Below are 6,078 nucleotides of genomic sequence, written 5' to 3' on the forward strand. Positions count from 1 at the left end.
GGTCATCAGAGAGAGAGAGAGTGGAACTAGAGAAGCTCAGAATGAGATGGTAATCAGAGAGAATGTAGTGGAACTAGAAGCTCAGAATGAGATGGTCATCAGAGAGAGAGAGATGTAGTGGAACTAGAAGCTCAGAATGAGATGGTCATCAGAGAGAGAGAATGTAGTGGAACTAGAAGCTCAGAATGAGATGGTCATCAGAGAGAGAGAATGTAGTGGAACTAGAAGCTCAGAATGAGATGGTCATCAGAGAGAGAGAGAGAGAGAGAGAGAGAGAGAGAGAGAGAGAGAGAGAATGAGAGAACTAGAAGCTCAGAATGAGATGAGAGAGAGAGAATGAGTGGAACTAGAAGCTCAGAATGAGATGGTCAGAGAGAGAGAGAGAGAGGAACTAGAGAGAGAGAGAGAGAGAGAGAGAGAGAGAGAGAGAGAGAGAGAGAGAGAGAGAGAGAGAGAGAATGTAGTGGAACTAGAAGCTCAGAATGAGATGGTCATCAGAGAGAGAGAATGTAGTGGAACTAGAAGCTCAGAATGAGATGGTCATCAGAGAGAGAGAATGTAGTGGAACTAGAAGCTCAGAATGAGATGGTCATCAGAGAGAGAGAATGTAGTGGAACTAGAAGCTCAGAATGAGATGGTCATCAGAGAGAGAGAATGTAGTGGAACTAGAAGCTCAGAATGAGATGGTCATCAGAGAGAGAGAGAGAGAGAGAGAGAGAGAGAGAGTGTAGTGGAACTAGAAGCTCAGAATGAGATCGTTCTGGCTGTAATATTGGCTCATGTCATCTTGATCGAGGACAGATTATCTCTGGGTCTGTATGAGGCGCTGTCCTGCAGTCAATGACTCATGGGTGGAATGTTATTTATATTTTTCATATTTTTCATAATTTCATAAACATTTTTTACTTGATGAAAATCTGGTGTTTCTATGTCAAACAGTTGTTTGTTATATTTCAGTCTTCTGTGATGTATAAACAACATTGAGAGAGATGAGAGAGATGAGGGAGATGAGAGAGAGATGAGAGATGAGAGAGATGAGAGAGATGAGGGAGATGAGAGAGAGATGAGAGAGAGATGAGAGAGATGAGAGAGATGAGGGAGATGAGAGAGAGATGAGGGAGATGAGAGATATGAGGGAGATATGAGAGAGATGAGGGAGATGAGAGAGATGAGAGAGAGATGAGGGAGATGAGAGAGATGAGAGAGAGATGAGGGAGATGAGAGAGATGAGAGAGAGATGAGGGAGATGAGAGATGAGGGAGATGAGGGAGAGATGAGAGAGAGATGAGGGAGATATGAGAGAGATGAGAGAGATAAGAGATGAGATGAGGGAGATGAGAGAGATGAGGGAGATGAGAGATATGAGAGATGAGGGAGATGAGAGAGATGAGGAGATATGAGAGAGATGAGAGAGATAAGAGGGAGATGAGGGATGAGAGAGATGAGAGAGAGATGAGGGAGATGAGAGAGATGAGAGATGAGAGATATGAGGGAGATGAGAGAGATGAGATGAGAGATATGAGGGAGATGAGGGAGATGAGGGAGATGAGGAGATGAGGAGATGAGGAGATGAGGGAGATGAGAGATGAGGGAGATGAGGGAGAGATGAGAGAGATGAGGGAGATGAGAGATGAGGAGAGATGAGGGAGATGAGATGAGGGAGAGATGAGAGAGAGAGATGAGAGATGGGGAGATGAGGGAGATGAGAGAGATGAGGAGATGAGAGATGAGGGAGATGAGGGAGATGAGAGAGATGAGGGAGATGAGGGAGAGATGAGAGAGATGAGGGAGATGAGGGAGATGAGAGAGAGATGAGGGAGATGAGAGATGAGGGAGAGATGAGAGAGATGAGGGAGATGAGAGAGAGATGAGGGAGATGAGAGATGAGGGAGATGAGAGAGAGATGAGGGAGATGAGAGAGATGAGAGAGATGAGGAGAGAGATGAGATATGAGAGAGATGAGAGAGATGAGAGAGATGAGAGAGAGATGAGAGAGATGAGAGAGATGAGATGAGAGATGAGGGAGATGAGAGAGATGAGGGAGATGAGAGAGAGATGAGAGAGATGAGAGAGATGAGAGAGAGATGAGGGAGATGAGAGAGATTACTGCCTGCTATATGATGAGAGAGCTGTGGGTTGGCAGACCACTACATTGCAGCCTGCTATATGATGGGGGACAGTGTCTGACAGACCAATCAACCTGCACATGTCCTCTACTGTATCAACCTGCACATGTCCTCTACTATATCAACCTGCACATGTCCTCTACTGTATCAACCTGCACATGTCCTCTACTGTATCAACCTGCACATGTCCTCTACTGTATCAACCTGCACATGTCCTCTACTGTATCAACCTGCACATGTCCTCTACTGTATCAACCTGCACATGTCCTCTACTGTATCAACCTGCACATGTCCTCTACTGTATCAACCTGCACATGTCCTCTACTGTATCAACCTGCACATGTCCTCTACTGTATCAACCTGCACATGTCCTCTACTGTATCAACCTGCACATGTCCTCTACTGTATCAACCTGCACATGTCCTCTACTGTATCAACCTGCACATGTCCTCTACTGTATCAACCTGCACATGTCCTCTACTGTATCAACCTGCACATGTCCTCTACTGTATCAACCTGCACATGTCCTCTACTGTATCAACCTGCACATGTCCTCTACTGTATCAACCTGCACATGTCCTCTACTGTATCCTTGTTGTTATTGTTGAATGTGTTGTTGTTTTGACCCTTGGTTGTTGTTGTTGTTGTTGACATTTTGATTCTTATTATCTTAATGTAAATATCCAACGTTAAGCTTTGACAATATGTACATTGTTACATCATGTCAATAAAATATCAATTTTAAATATAATTGTTATATAAAGTGTAATATTGGGATGCAATCGGACACAGTAGCGGTGCCTTCTTTATTTAAACCCATAACCACGGTGGTGCTGGTGTAACGGATGTGAAACGGCTAGCTTAGTTAGCGGTGGTGCTGGTGTAACGGATGTGAAACGGCTAGCTTAGTTAGCGGTGGTGCTGGTGTAACGGTTGTGAAACGGCTAGCTTAGTTAGCGGTGGTGCTGGTGTAACGGATGTGAAACGGCTAGCTTAGTTAGCGGTGGTGCTGGTGTAACGGGTGTGAAACGGCTAGCTTAGTTAGCGGTGGTGCTGGTGTAACGGATGTGAAACGGCTAGCTTAGTTAGCGGTGGTGCTGGTGTAACGGATGTGAAACGGCTAGCTTAGTTAGCGGTGGTGCTGGTGTAACGGATGTGAAACGGCTAGCTCGGTTAGCGGTGGTGCTGGTGTAACGGATGTGAAACGGCTAGCTTAGTTAGCGGTGGTGCTGCTGTAACGGATGTGAAACGGCTAGCTTAGTTAGCGGTGGTGCTGGTGTAACGGATGTGAAACGGCTAGCTTAGTTAGCGGTTGGTGCTGGTGTAACGGATGTGAAACGGCTAGCTTAGTTAGCGGTGCGCGCTAAATAGCGTTTCAATCGGTGACGTCACTCGCTCTGAGACCTTGAAGTAGTAGTTCCCCTTGCTCTGCAAGGAGCGATGGGTAACGATGCTTCGAGGGTGACTGTTGTTGATGTGTGCAGAGGGTCCCTGGTTCGCGCCCGGGTATGGGCGAGGGGACGGTCTAAAGTTATACTGTTACACCTAAGTATGGTTCCCAATCAGAGACAACGATAGACAACTGTCCCTGATTGAGAACCAGACCCGGCCAAAACATAGAAATAAATAAACATAGAATCCCCCCCCCCACATCACACCCCGACCAAATAGAGAAATAAACCGTCTCTCTAAGGTCAGGGGGGGGGACTATAACATAGAATGCCCCCCCCACATCACACCTAACCAAATAGAGCAATAAACCGTCTCTCTAAGGTCAGGGGGGGGGGGGGACTATAACATAGAATGCCCTGGTTAAGGTCGGGGGGACTATAACATAGAATGCCCTGGTTAAGGTCAGGGGGGACTATAACATAGAATGCCCTGGTTAAGGTCGGGGGGACTATAACATAGAATGCCCTGGTTAAGGTCAGGGGGACTATAACATAGAATGCCCTGGTTAAGGTCGGGGGGACTATAACATAGAATGCCCTGGTTAAGGTCAGGGGGACTATAACATAGAATGCCCTGGTTAAGGTCAGGGGGGACTATAACATAGAATGCCCTGGTTAAGGTCAGGGGGGACTATAACATAGAATGCCCTGGTTAAGGTCAGGGGGGGACTATAACATAGAATGCCCTGGTTAAGGTCGGGGGGGGACTATAACATAGAATGCCCTGGTTAAGGTCAGGGGGGACTATAACATAGAATGCCCTGGTTAAGGTCAGGGGGGACTATAACATAGAATGCCCTGGTTAAGGTCAGGGGGGACTATAACATAGAATGCCCTGGTTAAGGTCGGGGGGACTATAACATAGAATGCCCTGGTTAAGGTCGGGGGGACTATAACATAGAATGCCCTGGTTAAGGTCAGGGGGGACTATAACATAGAATGCCCTGGTTAAGGTCGGGGGGGACTATAACATAGAATGCCCTGGTTAAGGTCAGGGGGGGACTATAACATAGAATGCCCTGGTTAAGGTCAGGGGGGACTATAACATAGAATGCCCTGGTTAAGGTCAGGGGGGACTATAACATAGAATGCCCTGGTTAAGGTCAGGGGGGGACTATAACATAGAATGCCCTGGTTAAGGTCGGGGGGACTATAACATAGAATGCCCTGGTTAAGGTCAGGGGGGACTATAACATAGAATGCCCTGGTTAAGGTCGGGGGGACTATAACATAGAATGCCCTGGTTAAGGTCAGGGGGGGACTATAACATAGAATGCCCTGGTTAAGGTCAGGGGGGGACTATAACATAGAATGCCCTGGTTAAGGTCAGGGAGGGGGACTATAACATAGAATGCCCTGGTTAAGGTCAGGGGGGACTATAACATAGAATGCCCTGGTTAAGGTCAGGGGGGACTATAACATAGAATGCCCTGGTTAAGGTCAGGGGGACTATAACATAGAATGCCCTGGTTAAGGTCAGGGGGACTATAACACAGAATGCCCTGGTTAAGGTCAGGGGGGGGGACTATAGTGTATGTGATCTCAGTGTTTACCATGTACTGTATGTGATCTCCCTGCGATGCATCTCAGTGTTTACCATGTTCTGTATGTGATCTCAGTGTTTACCATGTACTGTATGTGATCTCAGTGTTTACCATGTACTGTATGTGATCTCAGTGTTTACCATGTACTGTATGTGATCTCCCTGCGATGCATCTCAGTGTTTACCATGTTCTGTATGTGATCTCAGTGTTTACCATGTACTGTATGTGATCTCAGTGTTTACCATGTACTGTATGTGATCTCAGTGTTTACCATGTACTGTATGTGATCTCAGTGTTTACCATGTACTGTATGTGATCTCAGTGTTTACCATGTACTGTATGTGATCTCAGTGTTTACCATGTACTGTATGTGATCTCAGTGTTTACCATGTACTGTATGTGATCTCAGTGTTTACCATGTACTGTATGTGATCTCAGTGTTTACCATGTACTGTATGTGATCTCAGTGTTTACCATGTTCTGTATGTGATCTCAGTGTTTACCATGTACTGTATGTGATCTCAGTGTTTACCATGTACTGTATGTGATCTCAGTGTTTACCATGTACTGTATGTGATCTCAGTGTTTACCATGTACTGTATGTGATCTCAGTGTTTACCATGTACTGTATGTGATCTCAGTGCTTACCATGTACTGTATGTGATCTCCCTGCGATGCATCTCAGTGTTTACCATGTTCTGTATGTGATCTCAGTGTTTACCATGTACTGTATGTGATCTCAGTGTTTACCATGTACTGTATGTTATCTCCCTGCGATGCATCTCAGTGTTTACCATGTTCTGTATGTGATCTCAGTGTTTACCATGTTCTGTATGTGATCTCAGTGTTTACCATGTTCTGTATGTGATCTCAGTGTTTATGTTCTGTATGTGATCTCAGTGTTTACCATGTTCTGTATGTGATCTCAGTGTTTACCATGTACTGTATGTGATCTCA

Source organism: Oncorhynchus gorbuscha, unplaced genomic scaffold (genome assembly GCF_021184085.1).
Source record: "Oncorhynchus gorbuscha isolate QuinsamMale2020 ecotype Even-year unplaced genomic scaffold, OgorEven_v1.0 Un_scaffold_295, whole genome shotgun sequence".
Taxonomy (NCBI): Eukaryota; Metazoa; Chordata; class Actinopteri; order Salmoniformes; family Salmonidae; genus Oncorhynchus; species Oncorhynchus gorbuscha.